General features: G+C 39.9%; 1 protein-coding gene across 1 annotated transcript in view; it reads right to left on the bottom strand.

Moving 5' to 3' along the window:
- The window catches only part of JADE3 (jade family PHD finger 3), a 103252-nt gene extending 102876 nt beyond the window's left edge, over window positions 1–376 (bottom strand). Inside the window, exon 1 of the mRNA XM_059678943.1 lies at window positions 258–376. The gene's annotated coding sequence lies outside the window, so the exon portion shown is untranslated. The remainder of the gene's footprint in view (window positions 1–257) is intronic.
- Between the last annotated feature and the right edge of the window lie 16356 nt (window positions 377–16732).

Here is a 16732-nt window from a genome sequence, read left to right as displayed (position 1 = left end):
CGGAGGGAGCCCCTGCAACAGTTATGGCGCTCCACGCCCCGACGGTGGCTGCGGCGAGCCCGGGTGCCCGCTCCCGGCCCCCGCGGGGCACCCCCGGCCACTTCACCTCCGCCAGCACCCGCTCTCCGTCCCCCGGCGCCCGGGACGCTGCGCCTCCCGCCGCCCGCGGGGCTCCCCGGGGCCGCCCCTCCGGTGCCCACCGGGCGCGCCGCTCCCAGCCCGCTCGCGCCGCGTCCGTCCGGCGGCAGAGCCCCTACCTTCGCGCAGCCGGTCGCTGCTGCCTCCGGGCTCCACGCTCGCGCCCGGCGGAGTGCCGGCGAGTCTGGGAGGAGTGGTTACCGCCCCCCGAACTGCTCGCTTTCTTCTCTCTCCTCCCTCGCACCTGCCCCCTAACCTCCTCCCCTCCCCCCGCCCCCCGCCCCCCGCCCCGCCGGCCGCGCCGCTGGGGCCGCCCCCCGGCGCCGCAGCCCCCGCCCCCCGGCCCTCGCCCGCCTGGCCGCTCAGGCCTCCGCGCCGGGCAGGCGTGTGGGGCGGCGGCAGCGCGGCGGCCGCCCGAGCCGCGCGGAGCACTATTGTATTCCTGACACTGAGCGCTCCCACGCTCCGCCTCTTCCCCTTCCTTCCTCCCCCTGGCGCGCCCCCCCACTCCCACCGCCGGCCGCGCTCGCCTTACCCGACTGGCTCCCCGCCGGCCGCCAGCCGCGCGCGCTTCTGGCGGGCTGGGCGCCGGCGGCAGCACCAGCGCCTCGAGGCCCCGCCCACCCCGTGCGCCCGCACCGCCGCCGCTCCAGGTGGGTTTCGCTGCGCGGAGGCTGCTGCCCCGAGTGCCCCGAGTGCGTCGGCTGGGTCCCAACGCAGACTAAGCTCTTCGTGACCCCTTTCCACTCCAAAGTTCTGGAGGTGGACCCTCCGGTAGAAAACTCGTCGGCCACTATTGATTGAAATTGTTTGCGCTGGGCTTACCTATAGTGATAAAGCCCAGGTGGCTCTGAACCGAAGACGCGCGTTCCTTTGCCAGCGCACATGGTGTATGCGAGGTTGCCTGGCTTTTCTGTGTGTGTGTCCGCTCGGTTAGGCTACGGCCCCCAGTGATTCCAGCAAACATGAATCTACGTGTTGCTGTGAAGATACTCCGTTGTAAGGAAAGCTCCAGCTCGATTGATTGAAAGGGAGGGAGATGATCGTGGGTCATCTTGGATGGGCCCCCGAAGATTTTGGATTTGCTTAGCGTGCCTCACAATTTTGTAAGCCACTATCTTCCAATGAAAATGAATAAATTATATAGGTAGGTAGATAATAGATAAAATGTCCTATTGGTCTGCTTCTCTAGGGGAATCCTGACTCATACAGATGCTTTTAAGCAAAACCCCCTCTTTTATTTACCTATCTGGATTTGGCTCTGTACCATGTGCAATTACCATGAACTCATATTGTCATTTTCATTTACATTTCTCGGCTAAACACAAGTGTAGGCTCTCTCTTTTTTTTTTAAACATATTTTTATTGATTTTTTACAGAAAGGAAGGGAGAGAGATAGAGAGTCAGAAACATCGATGAGAGAGAAACATCGATCAGCCGCCTCCTGCACATCCCCCACCGGGGATGTGCCCGCAACCCAGGTACATGCCCTTGACCGGAATCGAACCTGGGACCTTTCAGTCCGCAGGCCGACGCTCTATCCACTGAGCCAAACCGGTTTCGGCAAGTGTAGGCTCTCTTATATTTCGAATGTTTTACATCTTAAACATGTAGTTCTATTTTATGATATGCAAATGTGTGAGTTCGAAAACATTCATAGTCCTTAAGACCTACCTCATTTTATGATACTTCCTTTGAAATAATTATAGATTCACAGGCTCTATAAAAATATTACAGAGCAGTCCCATATACCCTTCACCCAGTTTCCCCCAATGGTAATATCTTACATAACCAAGATAGTGACTTTAATACAATCCACAGACCTTATTCAGATTTCACGTTTTACATGCACTCATTTCTGTGTCTGTATTTCTGTTGTCTGTGTATATAGTGCTATACAATTTCATCATGTGTAGATTTGGGTAACCACCACAATCAACTGTTCCTCCACCACAAAGATTCTTCCTGCTACCCAATATAGTCACTATCATCTCCTTCCCCTACTCTACCCCAACCACTGGCAACCCCTAACATGTTCTCCGTCTCCATAATTTTATTTCAAGAATATTATGTAAATGGAATCAGACTTTTTGAAATTGGCTTTTCTACACTCCCCAGAATTTCCTTGAGATCTACCCCAGTTGTTATACATAGCAATAGTTCATGCCTTTTTATTACTAGTAGTAATATTGCCTAAGTATGGATATACTACCGTTTATTCACCCATTGAAGGACATTTGGGTTGTTTCCAATTTTTGCCTAGTCAGAATAAAACCGCTGTGAACATTTAAGTAGAGTTTTTGTGTGTAAACATACATTTTCGTTTTTGTGACAAATGCCCAAGAGTGCAATTGCTGGGTTAGCCAGTGCAAATTTAGTGTTGTAAGAAACTGCCAAAGTTTTCCATATTGTCTGTACCATTTTACATTCCCGCCAGCAATGTCTGAGAGACATTCAGTTTTCCCACATTTTTGCTGGGATTAGTTATTATCACTATATATTTTTTCAATGACACTTTTTTTTCCTTTATTTAGGTATTACGTATGTGTCCTTATCCCCCCAACCCCCTGCTCATTCCCTCAAGCTCCTAGAGTCTGTGTCCATTGGTTATGCTTATTTGAATGCATACAAGTCATTTGGTTGATCTCTCCCCCTTACCCCCACCCTCCCCTGCCTTCCCTCTGAGGTTTGATGGCCTGATCGATGCTTCTCTGTCTCTGGGTCTGTTTTTGTTCATCGGTTTATGTTGTTCGTTATATTCCACAAATGAGTGAGATCCTGTGATATTTATCTTTCTCTGACTGGCTTATTTCGCTTAGCATAATGCTCTCCAGGTCCATCCATGCTGTTGCAAATGGTAAATGTTCTTTCTTTTTTACAGCAGCGCAGTATTCCATTGTGTAGATGTACCACCGTTTTTTAATCCATTCATCTGCTGATGGGCACTTAGGCTGTTTCCAAATCTTAGCTATTGTAAACTGTGTTGCTATGAACATAGGGGTGCATATATCCTTTCTGATTGGTGTTTCTAGTTTCTTGGGATATATTCCTAAAAGTGGGATCACAGGGTCAAATGGGAGTTCCATTTTCAGTTTTTTGAGGAAACTCCATACTGTCTTCCATAGTGGCTGCACCAGTCTGCATTCCCACCAGCAGTGCACAAGTGTTCCTTTTTCTCCACATCCTCTCCAGCACTTGTCCTTTGTTGATTTGTTGATGATAGCCAGTCTGACAGGTGGGAGATGGTACCTCATTGTTGTTTTGATTTGCATCTCTTGGATGATTAGTGACTTTGAGCATGTTTTCATATGTCTCTTGGCCTTCCTTATGTCCTCTTTCAAAAAGTGTCTATTTAGATCCGTTGCCCATTTTTTGATTGCATTTTTTATCTTCCTTTTGTTAAGTTGTATGAATGAGTTCCCTGTAAATGTTGGAGATTAAACCGTTATCAGAGATAACATTGGTAAATATGTTCTCCCAGGCAGTGGGCTTTCTTGTTGTTTTGTTGATGGTTTCTTTTGCTGTGCAGAAGCTTTTTATTTTGATGTAGTCCCATTTGTTTATTTTCTCCTTAGTTTCCAATGCCCTAGAAGCAGTATCAGTGAAGAAATTGCTTCAGCATATGTCTGAGATTTTGCTGCCTGTGGATTCCTCTAAGATTTTTATGGTTTCCCGTCTTACATTTAAGTCCTTTATCCATTTTGAGTTTATTCTTGTGTATAGTGTAAGTTGGTGGTCTAGTTTCATTTTTTTTTTGCGTGTATCTGTCCAATGTTCCCAACACCATTTATTGAAGAGACTGTCTTGATTCCATTGTATGTTCTTGCCTCCTTTGTCAAATATTAATTGAGCATATTGGTTCAGGTCGATTTCTGGGCTCTCTATTCTATCCCATTGATCTATATGTCTGTTCTTGTGCCAGAACCAGGCAGTTTTGAGAACAGTGGCTTTGTAATATAGCTTAATATCTGGTATTGAGATCCCTCTTACTTTGTTCTTCTTTCTAAGGATTGCTGCAGCTATTCGGGGTCTTTTTTTATTCCAGATGAATTTTTGGAAAGTTCATTCTAGGTCTCTGAAATATGCCATTGGTATTTTATCACTATATTTTTATTTTAGACATTCTAATTGGTGTGGAGTGATATATGTTTTAAATCACATTTCCCTAATAGTTAATAATGTTAATGTTGTTTCATGTGCTTTTTTGCTTCTGTATAACTTTCTTGGTGAAATATCTGTTCATGTCTTTTGCCCATTTTCTAACTGTATTGTTTGCTTCTTACTGTTAAACTTTGAGAATTTAGTATATAGTCTAATACAAGTTCTCTCTGCAAAAATTTTTCCCGGTCTGTAGCTGGTCTTTTCATCTTCTTGAGAGATTTTGCAGACCAAAAATTTTAATTCTGATGAACTCCAATTTATCAATGTCTGAAGTTAAATAGTATCTTTTTGGTGTCTTCTAGCCCTAAGTCTCACAAACTTTCTCATATTTTTTCTAAAAGTTTTATATTTTACATTTAAATTCATGAGTTATTTTGAATTAATTCTTGTATAAAATGTGAACTTAAGGTCTGATGACAAACATCATTTGTTAAAAATGACTAAATTTCTTCTATTGATTGCTTTTGCACCTTTGTGGAAATCAATTGGGCATATTTGTATTGGTCTATTTGTAGGGGGCTATTTCTGGGTTTTCAATTTTGTTCTTTTGTTCTATGTGTCTGTCCTTTTAAGAATACCAAACAGTCTTGATTACTAGAGCTATATAGTAAGCCTTGATTCCGCCCATTTCATTATTCTTTAAAATTGTTTTTGAGCTATTCAGTCATTTGCCTTTTCATATAAATTTTGGAATGAGCTTGTCTATATCTACCAAGACCTTGCTGGGATTTTTATAGGAATTGTGTTAAACCTATAGATCAATTTGAGGAAAATTAACATCTTTACTATATTGAATGTTCCAACCCATGAACATAATACATATATCTATCCATTTATTTAGATCTTTGATTTCTCTCACCAGCATTTTGGAATTTTCAGCATACAGATCCTGTATATGTTTTGTTAAGTGTATACCATATTTCATTTTCTTGGAGTGTAAATAGTACTGTGTTTTAAATTTGTGCTTCATTCATTGTTCATTGTTAGTATATAGAAATGCAATTTTTGTGTGTGTGTGTTGATTGGGTATCCTTTGACTTTGCTGAACCTAATTATTATTTCTAGGAGGTTTTTTTTTATAGATTTGGAATTTTCTACATAGGCAATCATGTCATCCATGAATATGGACAGTTTTATTTCCTATTTTTCCGTCTGTATTCCTTTTATTTCCTCTTCTTGCCTTATTGTTCAGGCTAGAACTTTCAGTATTATGTTAGATAAAAGTGGTGTGAGTGGATATCATTCCCTGTTTCCTTTCTAGGGGGAAACATTCCATCTTTTACCATTAAGAAAACTTATTTTTAAAAGATGCTCTTTACCAAGTTGAAAAAAGTACTGTTCTATTCCTAGTTTCTGAGAGTTTTTATCATGAATGAATGCTGAATTTTATCAAATGTTTTTCTGCATCAATTGACATGATCATATAACTTTTCTTCTTTAGCCTGTGGATGTGGTAGATTACACTGATTCAATATTGATTTTTGAACTAACCTTACATAGTTGGAATAAGCCCCACTTGGCCATGGTATAATTCTTTTGATATCTTCCTGGATTCTATATCACTAATATTTTGTTGCAGATTTTTGTGTCAAGGTTCATGAGAGAATTTTTGAGGGTTTTGTTTCATACTGTCTTTGGTTTGGGTGTAATAATGGCTCCATAAAATGAGTTGGGAAGTTGTGCAGAAAAGAGTTAACATAGCAGGCCCTTGGACTGCATCTGGAAACTTGGATTTAGGGTGAGTTCCCACCACTCCCAGGACTGATAAGAGTGGCTCCCTGTGCCTAAGCTGTTTGTACAAACAGTGTGGTTTGTGTTGAGTATCTGCTTTTCTTCTGGGAGTCTGGAATCTTGGTAAGTGGGTGCCTATATCACCAACCCTGGGAACTGAGTTTCTAATGAGCTTCCCTGATAGAAGACATTTCACATGTGTTTCATAACTCTTTGCTGGAGGACTTAAGTACATCCTGTGTGACTCCACTGGGAGAGGACTCTTGTGAGCTTGTACCTGGCTTTCTCTGGACATCAATCAACCCATGTGCCTTTTCCCTTTGATGATTTTGCTCTGTATTCTCTTGCTGTAATAAATCATAGCCATGAGTCCGACTAAATGCCGAGTTCCTAGTGAATCACCGAGCCTGGAATGGTCTCAGGGACCCCTGACACAGGAATATTCCCTCCTCTTTGGTATTCTAGAAGACATTGTATAAAATTGGTATTAATTTTTTAAATATTTGGTTGAATTCTTCAGTGAAACCATGTGGACCTAATCTCTCGAGGTGAGAGCTTTCTTTGTTCAAGACCTTTTAAATTACAAATCTCATTTCTTTCATAGTTATTGATCTATCCAGATTATAAATTTCATATTGGTTGAGTTTTGATAGTCTGTGGTTTTCAAAGAATTGGTCCATTTTATCTAAGTTGTTGAATATATGTGTATAGGGTTTTTCATAGTGTTCCATTATAATAAACTCATGCCTCACCCCATATATTTATATTACCCCTTTTGGTGAGAACTTTTAAGTTCTACTCTCTTAGCCAATTTCAGTTATACAATACAGTATTAGCAACTATAATCATCATGATATATACATGAGATTCTCAGACCTTATTCATCTTGTAGCTAAAAGTTTATACCCTTTTACCAACCTATTTCCCCCACTTCCCAGCCCCTGGAAACCACTGTTCTACTTTGTTTCTATGAGTTCAACTTTTCTTTTTTATATTCCACATATAAGTGACACCATGCCATACGTGTCTTTCTCTTCCTGGCTTATTTTCACTTAGCGTAATGCCCTGTAGGTTCATCTGATTTCCTTATTTTTTTAAAAAAATATATATTTTTATTGATTTCAGAGAGGAAAGGAGAGGAGAGAGAGAGAGAGAAAAACATCAATTATGAGAGAGAATCACTGATCAGCTGCCTCCTGCATGCCCCACACTGGGGATTGAGCCCGCAATGTGGGCATGTGCCCTTGACCGGAACCAAACCCAGGACCCTTCAGTCTGCAGGCTGACTCTCCATGCATGAGTTAAATCAGCTAGGGCTGATTTCCTTTTTTTTTTAATTGTCTAAAGTTTTACATATGTCTTCTTTTACCCCAATTGACCTCCCCAGCCATTTTTTAAGGCTGATCTCTCTCTCTCTCTCTCTCTCTCTCTCTCTCTCTTTCTCTCTCTCTCCATCTGTGTGTGTGTGTGTGTGTGTGTATATATATATATATATATATATATATATATATATATATATATATATCACATTTTTCTTGATTTGTTGATAACATTTAGGTTGTTTCCACACCTTGGCTATTGTGGATAATGCTGCAGTAAACCTGGGGGTGCAGACAGCTCTTGAGATAAGTCCTTTCCTTTGGATATACACCCAGAAGTGGGATTGCTGAATCATATGGTAATTCTTTTTGGCCAGGGCATTCCTAATCTCAAATAAATTTAATAATTTGCAAATTTCCTTTTCCAAATAATGACAGATTTTTATGAACATTTTGTTCATGGATTGACTATATATTTGCTATGGACAGACGTTCACATAGCATCTTTCTTCCAAAGAATGTGGGTACTGGGTTGAGAATTTTATTTTCCAGTCAATGACTGCAGGATCTGTAGTAAGGTCCCTGTCTCATTAGTGGTATTAGTGATTTGTTATCTTAGTCAATCTTGCTGTAGGTTTATCAATTTTATTGATCATTTCAGAGTAACAGCTTTCTGTTTAATTGATTTTCTCTATTATTTTTCTATTTTCAATTTCATTGATTTCTGCTCTTATCTTTATTATTTCCTTCCTTCTGCTTGCCCTGAGTTAGTTTTATTTTGCTCCTCTTTTTCTAGCCTCTTGAAGTGGGAGCTTTCATGATTGATTTGAGGCCTTGCCTGTTTTCTAATGTAGGCACTTCGTATTCTAAATTCCCATGTCAGCACTGCTTTAGCTACATTCCGCAAATTTTGATAGGTTGTATTTACATTTTCATTTAGTTTATTATATTTTTTAAAATTTCCCTTGAGATTTCCTTCTTGAGCTATGGATTAATAAGAAATGTATTGTTTAGTTTCCACGGTTTGGAGATTTTCCTGTTGACTTTCTTATTAATTTCCAGTTTGATTCTATTATGGTTAGTGAATATACGCTGTATTGTTTCAGTTCTTTTACATTTGGTGAAGTTTGTCTTATGACCGAGAATATGAGCTATCTGGGCGAATGTTCCATGGGTATTTGCAAAGAATGTGAGTTATGCTTTTGTTGGGTGGAGTGTTCTATAAATTAAATCCTGTTGCTTTATAGTGTTAAGCTGTATAATCTTGCTGATTTTATATCTCGTGGTTCTATTGCTGAGAGGCGGTATTGACGTTTCCAAGTATTATTGTGGATTTGTCTGTTTTTCCTTTCAGTCCTATTAGATTTTGCTTCATGTATTTTGAAGCTCTGTTGTTTGGTGTATACTCATTTTGGATCGCTATGTCTTGTGGTGGATTGATCCTTTTTATCATTATGTGATGTCCCTCTCTGTCCCTGGTAATTTTGGTATCTGATATTAATATAACCACTCCTGCTTTTATAAATTCATGTTTGAGGAGTATTTTGTTTTCCACCTTTTTACTTTCTACCTACCTATGTTGTTATATTTGAAGTGAGTTTCTAGTAGATAGCATACAGTTGGGTTATTTTAAAAAGCCATCTGTGACTCTGTATTTTAATTCATGTATTTAGACCATTCTAAATAAAAATTTCTTACCTATTTCCTCTACATACGCTGAACTAAATATCAGATGGAGTTACACTTTTTGCTTCAACAATCCATCACGATTTTAAAAACTCTGAAGAAAAGGATAGTCTATTCTATGTATCCCCATTTTTACACATTTCATTGTTTTCCTTCCTTTCTGAAGCTCCAAGCTTCCTTCTATTATAATTTCTGTTCTGTTTGGAGAACTTCCTTTAGCCATTCATCAATGGTAAGTCTGCTAGTGTAAATTTTGTAAGTTTTCTGTCATCTGAGAATGTCTTTATTTCCCCTTCATTTCTGAAGGACATTTTTGCTGAACAGGGAATTCAGAGTTGGCAATTCCTTTCTTTCATCATTTGAAAAATGTATTATTTCCTTCTAGCCTTTATGATTTCAGATGAGAATTTCACTATCATCTGAGTCAAATGTACCTCTTCAGGTAATGCAATTTTTTTCTAACTGCTTTCAAGATTTTTTTCTTTATCTTTAGTTTATGTAAGTCATCTATAATGTGTCTTGGTGTGGATATTTCTGGGTGTTCTTGTTTGGGCCTCACTGAGCTTCTTGAATCTGTAGGTTCATGTATTTTGCCAAATTTGGGACATTTTCAGCCATTATTTCTTTGAATTCATTTTAAGTCCCACTCTCTCTTCTCCTTTAGGGACTTCAATGATATGAATATTAGCACTTTTGTTATTGTTCAACGGGCCCCTGAGACTCTGGGATATTTTTCCTCATCTATTTTCTCTCTTTTATTCAAATTGAAGAAATTCTGTTGTTTTGTCCTCAAGTTCACTGATTCTATCCTCTGTAATCTTCATACTTTTAAGACCATCCAATGAGTGTTTAACTTTGACTATTGCATTTTTCATGCCTACAATTTCCATTTGGTTCTTTTTTGTAACTTACATTTCTTTGCTGACATTTCATATTTTTCTGCATTTGTTCCAGTAGAATTTGTGATCGCTCACTGAAACATTTTTTATTTTATTTTTTAAAAAAATTCTTATTGAAAGTATTACAGATGTCCCCTTTTTCCTCAGTTGACCCCTTCTAGCCTGCATCCGCCCCTTGCCTCAGGCCTTCACCACACTATTGTCTGTGTCTTTGGGTTACGAAACATTTTTTTTATGATGGCTGCTCTAAAGTCCTTTTGAGACAATTCCAATATATGACTGGTCTCAGTGGTATGTCTGTTAATTGTCTTTTCCCATTCAAGTTGTGATTTTACAGCTCTGGGTATGATGAGCACTTTTCCATTGTCTCCTGGACATTTTGGATGTTAGGAGACTGGATCCTACTTAAATTTTCTGTTTTAGCTGGCAGTTATCCTATTTAGGTTTAGTGAACAGGTCCTGGCCTACTTTTGTAGGCTGCTGTTGTAATGACAATTTAGTTTTTAAAACACTTGCAGTGCTAGTTTGCTCTTTGTATTCTACTTGAAGCCATCTTGACAATTTAGGTGGTATTCCACACTGTAGTTCAGTTCTCATACCTTCAGGAATGTTGATGTAGTCACTTTTACCTTTGGGTCAGTTAGGTGTCCTGCCCAGGACTTCGTATGCTGATTTAAAGCATCACTTCCTCATATACTTTACAAAGTGTTTCCCTAGATATTCCTAATACTCACCTGGCACCATCCATAGTTATTACAATATTATTGACTATATTCCCTGTGCTGTACTTTACATCTCTGTGACTATTTTGTAACTGCCAATCTGTACTTCTCAATCCCTTCACCTCTTTTACCCAATCCCCAACCCTCCTTCCTTCTGGCAACCACCAGTCTGCTTTCTATGTCTGTGAATCTGTTTCAGTTTTGTTTGTTCATTTATTTTGTTCTTTAGATTCCACAAAAAAGAGATCATATGGTATTTGTATTTCTCTGACTGACTTATTTCACTGAGCATAATACCCTCTAGGGCAGTGATGGCGAACCTATGACACGTGTGTCAGAGGTGACACGCGAACTCAGTTTTTTGGTTGATTTTTCTTTGTTAAGTGGCATTTAAATATATAAAATAAATATCAAAAATAGAAGTCTTTGTTTTACTATGGTTGCAAATATCAAAAAAATTCTATATGTGACACGGCACCAGAGTTAAGTTAGGGTTTTTCAAAATGCTGACACACCGAGCTCAAAAGGTTCACCATCACTGCTCTAGGTCCATCCATGCTGTTGCAAATGGTAAGATTTCATTCTTTTTTATGGCTGAAATATATATATATATATTTCATTATATATATATATATATATATATATATATATATATATATATACACACACACATATATATCACAGCTTTTTGATCCACTCACCTATTGATGGGCATTTGGGTTGCTTCTATAACTTGCCTTTATAAGTAATGCTTCATTGAACATAGGGATGCACTAACCATTAAGCTGTACACCTGAAACCAATACACAACATTATTGAAAGTAAACTGTAAAAATATATGAAGAATCCCTTTCTTGCCCGGCCAGCATGGCTCAGTGGTTGAGCATCCACCCATGAACCAGGAGGTCACAGTTTGATTCCCAGTCAGAGCACATGCCTGGGTTGTGGGCTCAATCCCCAGTGTGGGGCATGCAGGAGGCAGCCAATCAATGCTTCTCTGTCATCATTGATGTTTCTATCTCTCTCTCCCACTCCCTGAAATCAAAAAAACATATATTTTTTAAAAAGAACCCCTTTCTCTAGCTTCCTCCTCTCTTATACCCCTCCTTCACTCTCTAATTGGGAGGGTGAGGGGCTCCAGCTGCCACTGGCAGACCTGGGTGAAAGTCCAAATTCCTCACTCTGCCTCCACTGGCATGGCAACCCTGGGTAGGGGAGCATCTCTTTGGATCCTCTGCTGATGCCTGGTGGCAGAAGAGTGGCAGATGTCCTAACACCCACATGAGCTCTCAGCTGCCACCACTGGCAGGAGAGGAAAAGTGCCTCCCCAGATACCTGCTCCTTGGTGGGGGTCAGGAGATCCTGGGCCATCTGGTGTCACCAGGTGGGGTTTGAATGATGCCAGGCCTGCTTAGCCGAACATCCTAACCCTGGGTAGCTGCTGCTGCTGGGTGGGGCATGGCAGTGTGGATTCCCTGCTGGTATCCACTGATGCTGCCAGTGAGGGCAGCGTATGCCACCTCTCGCTGCCTGGTGTGGTTGGGCTTTAGCAAGCTCTCTGCAGTGAGGGAGGAAAATGCTTCCCCCAGGCTGCCTGGTGCTGCTGGGACTCCCACTTAATCTTGGCTTGTGCTCCAGGAGGGAGAGGAAAGCAGTCCCCCAGCTGTCTGAGGTTACTGAATGGGAGTCCCCAGTCTATATAGTCCCTGCTCAGTCTGCTGACACCACGAGCAGGGGTAGTGCTATCGAACAGAAAAGGTCCGTCCATCTGGCTCCAGCAGAGACAAACACTGAACGCTGAGAACTGCAGTGGAGAAATGTTGACTATTTGATTATGAATAGTGTCACCAGGAGAATGGGAAGCAAGTGCTCAAAAGCCTGAACTCCTTGATGGCATGTAGGTTATAGATTATATAGGCGAAATCACAAGACACCATAGGTTAGGGTCCTGGGTTGTGCTGGGAGCTGTTTGGTTGGAGGAAAGGTAAGGGTAATAAATCCTTCCTTTGTGTCTTGAGGACAGTTCTGAGGCCTGTTCCTGTGTCCCTCTGTGAGGTTTCATGGGAAAGTAGCCAAGGGAGTCATTCCACCTTAGGGCTCAGGAGCTGATCCGTAACTGAGGTTGGAGATGTTATCTTTAGCCCGCCAGAGGTCCAGATCCCAGATCTTGTGATCATTAGTCAGGTCTGAGCTATTGCCTTTGGTGCCTTGGGGGTTGCTGATTATGGGGTTGGGGGAAGGCTAAGGAGAGAGAGAGAGAGAGAGAGAGAGAGAGAGAGAGAGAGAGAGAGATGATTTCTAGAGGTAGCACTTAAAGCTAAAGTCAATCAAAGTCATAAGGACCCATGGTTTCAGTAGGGTGGGTGTCCTCAAAAGGTTTCTCTCCTTTCTCTCCTACTGGACTGGGTTTCTCTCCTTTCAAGGTCCTTTGGCCAGAAGCAACAGGTTTTTCTTTGGTTTTGTTGGGTCTTGTCTGCTCCGATTGGAGATTATAGGTTGTAGGCTTCTCTAGCCCCGAGTCTGGGATTTTGAAAAACCAGGGAGCTCATTGCCATGTTTCCTCAAGTCCTGAGGGCTCCAGCCCACCCACCTTCCTCTTTCTACTACCAGAATCTCTTTACGATGATCTTTGGTATTATTTCCAGGGATTTTAGTTTTACCTAGCAGGAAGGATCCAGGAGAAATGAGTCTATGCGATCTTGTCTGGAACTTGAAGCCATCTCATATTTTAAAAGAAGTTAATGAGATGATTAACGAAGAGATTTCTGTTTAGCTGTCAAACAAAGAATTTGACATCGAGAATCACGACCACTTCAGTTCGCACTTGAAAGCCCAAACTATTCTTTTCCTTTCTTTCTTTTATTTGTATGTAAAATGGAACTGATGATGCTTGGATTTCGGTGGAGAGTGACTTCCAGCAGGCTTAGGGGACTGTTCTGTTTTTGTTGAACCACCCATTGATGAAACTGTATGCAAGATCTTTAAACTGCTTGTGCTATTGTGCAGACACTACGGTGGTGTATCTTGGCAGAAAAGGGCTCAGGGGACCAAAAGTGAAAAGGCCAAAGAAATAGAGAGAAATAAATGATCACTCTTGGCAAGACCTCTCTTCTTTTTTTCTCTTTTCTTTCCAATCTCTCCCTTACCCATCACACCAATATTTCACATGATTAAAAATAACGGGCCCCATTTCCCATAGATAAGTAAAATAGCTACTTCCCACATACATAAGTTCATCTGTCTGTGCACTGTAATACATATGTAAATCCACAGACAAAAGGTCTGTAAGAATACAGACCAAATTGATAATGGTAGTTACCAATGGGGAGTAGGGATCAAAGAGGATTATAGATTTATCTTTAATTTTTCCCAGGGGAAATAAAATGGTATTATTTCTGTAATTAACAATTAGTAACAATGCAAAACAACTGGTGCATCTGCCAAGCCATGAGAGAGTTTGATACTGAAGAAAATTTAAGATATGCTCCCTTTTTCTGCAGTCAAAATTATGTCAAAGTTGTGAAATCTGGTGATACCTAGCATTCCTCCCCACTGACTCACAGGAACATTTTCACATAAAATTTGGAAAATTGTTGACTTTTGAAACAAAAGGGCAATTGTAGACGCTGGAAACTTTATCTGCATTCAGGGTTGAAATGATAACGTGTAAAAATGCACGTAGGTAAATACAAAGGAAACTACAGTGAGGGAGTATAGTCCATGTGATATGTGCATGAGTACTGGTAAACTTAGTTGATTCTTTGCTATATATGTATTTAGATAGAAAATAATGCTATCAAATAGAGATAATTTGCAAAAAGATTGCAGAGAACTTTATAAAATTATTTCTCATTGTTTTATTTTTTAACTATTATTTTTCTTTATTTTTTCTTTTTAAAATATTTTTCTTTTTTAAATTACAGTTTATATCCATTATTTTGTATTAGTTTCAGGTGTAGTTGTTAGACAATCATAAACTTTACAAAGTGTCTCACCTCTCTGATATTTCTAGTACCCATCTGGCACCATACTGTACATAGATATTGCAATATTATTGACTATATTTCTTAGGCTGTACTTTACATCCCCATGACTATTTTGTAACTATAAATTTGTACTTCTTTTTTTAAAAAATATATTTTATTGATTTTTTTACAGACAGGAAGGGAGAGAGATAGAGAGTTAGAAACATCGATGAAAGAGAAACATCGATCAGCTGCCTCCCGCACATCTCCCACTGGGGATGTGCCCGCAACCCAGGTACATGCCCTTGACCAGAATCGAACCTGGGACCCTTCAGTCCGCAGGTTGACGCTCCATCCACTGAGCCAAACCGGTCTCGGCAAATTTGTACTTCTTAATCCTTCACCTCTTTCACCCAGTCCAACAACCCTCCTTTCCTCTGGCAACCACCAGTCTGCTCTCTGTGTCTATGAGTCTGTTTCACTTTAGTTTATTTTGTTCTTTAAATTCCACATATAAATAAAATCATATGGTATTTGTCTTTCTCTGAGTGACTTATTTCACTTCCCATAACACCCTCTGGGTCCATCCATGCTATTGCAAATGGTAAAATTTCATTCTTTTTAATGGCCAAGTAAGATTCCATTGTATATATGTACCAGCACTTTTTTGTCCATTCTTCTATTGATGAACACTTGGGATGCTTCCATAGTGCTGCAATGAACATAGGGGTGCATATATTCTTTTGAATTCGTGTTTTAGATTTCTTTGGATAAATACCCAGAAGTGGAAGTGCTGGGTCATAAGGCAGTTGCATTTTTAATTTTTTGAGGAACCTCCATACTGTTTTTCATAGTGGCTGCACCAATCTACATTCCTACCAACAGTACATGAAGGTTCCCTCTTCTTCATATCTTTGCCAACATTTGTCCTTTGTGGATTTATTGATGATAGCCACTGTGACAGGTGGGAGGTGATATCTCATTGTGGTTTTAATTTGCATTTTTCTGACAATTAGTGACGTTGAGCATCTTTTCATATGTCTGTTGGCCATCTGCATGTCCACGTTGGAGAAGTGTCTATTCAGGTCCTCTGCCCATTTCTTAAACTGGATTTTTTTTGTGTGTGTGTTGAGTACAATTAGTTTTTCAAAATAAATTTTGGATATTAATCCCTCATCAGATGTATCATTGGTAAATATCTCTTCCCATTCAGTAGGGTTGTCTTTTTATTTTGTTGATGGTTTCCTTTGCTATGCAAAACCTTTTTAGTTTGATGTTTAATTTGTTTATCTTTTGTTTCCCTTGGCCAAGGAGATACTATATTAGAAAAATATTGCTAAGAGAAATGCCAGAGATTTTACTGTGTTTTCTTCTAGGAGTTTTATAGTTTCGAGTCTTACATTTAAGTCTTTAATCCGTTTTGAGTTTATTCTTGTATATGGTGTAAGAAGGTGGTCTAGTGTCATTTTTTTTTCCATGAATCTCTCCAATTTTCTCAGCATCATTTATTGAATGTTCTGTCTTTACCCCATTGTATATGTTTGCCTCCTTTGTCAAATATTAATTGACCATATAGGCATGGGTTTATTTCTGTGTTCTCTATTCTCTTCCATTGATTTCTGTGTCTGTTTTTATGCCTGTACCATGCTGTTCTGATTACTATAGCCTTGTAGTATAGTTTGATATCAGGTACTGTGATTCCTCCAACTTTTCTCTTCTTTCTTAAGATTGTTGAGGCTTTTCGAGGTCTTTTGTGGTTTCATATAAATTTTTGGATTATTTTTCTAGTTCTGTGAAATACATCATTGCTATTTAATAGGAATTGCATTGAATCTATAGATTGTTTTGTGTAGTATGGACATTTTAATTATGTTAATTCTTCCTATCCATGAACACATTGGAGAGAACTTTTAATTTATGAGACTTCACTTGTGAAAACTATATTCATGGAAGGAGACAGAAAATCAATATTCATGGAACTGTGTTCCAAGTGTTTAACTTACATTTTCTCATCTAATCCTATCTTTCTCCATATCATTAGTAGGCAGTGGGTACGCTTCAAAACAAAATGCTTTCTAGCCCTAACCGGTTTGGCTCAGTGGATAGAGCAT

Source organism: Myotis daubentonii, chromosome X (assembly GCF_963259705.1).
Source record: "Myotis daubentonii chromosome X, mMyoDau2.1, whole genome shotgun sequence".
NCBI lineage: Eukaryota > Metazoa > Chordata > Mammalia > Chiroptera > Vespertilionidae > Myotis > Myotis daubentonii.
This window is presented reverse-complemented; position numbering and strand designations above follow the sequence as displayed.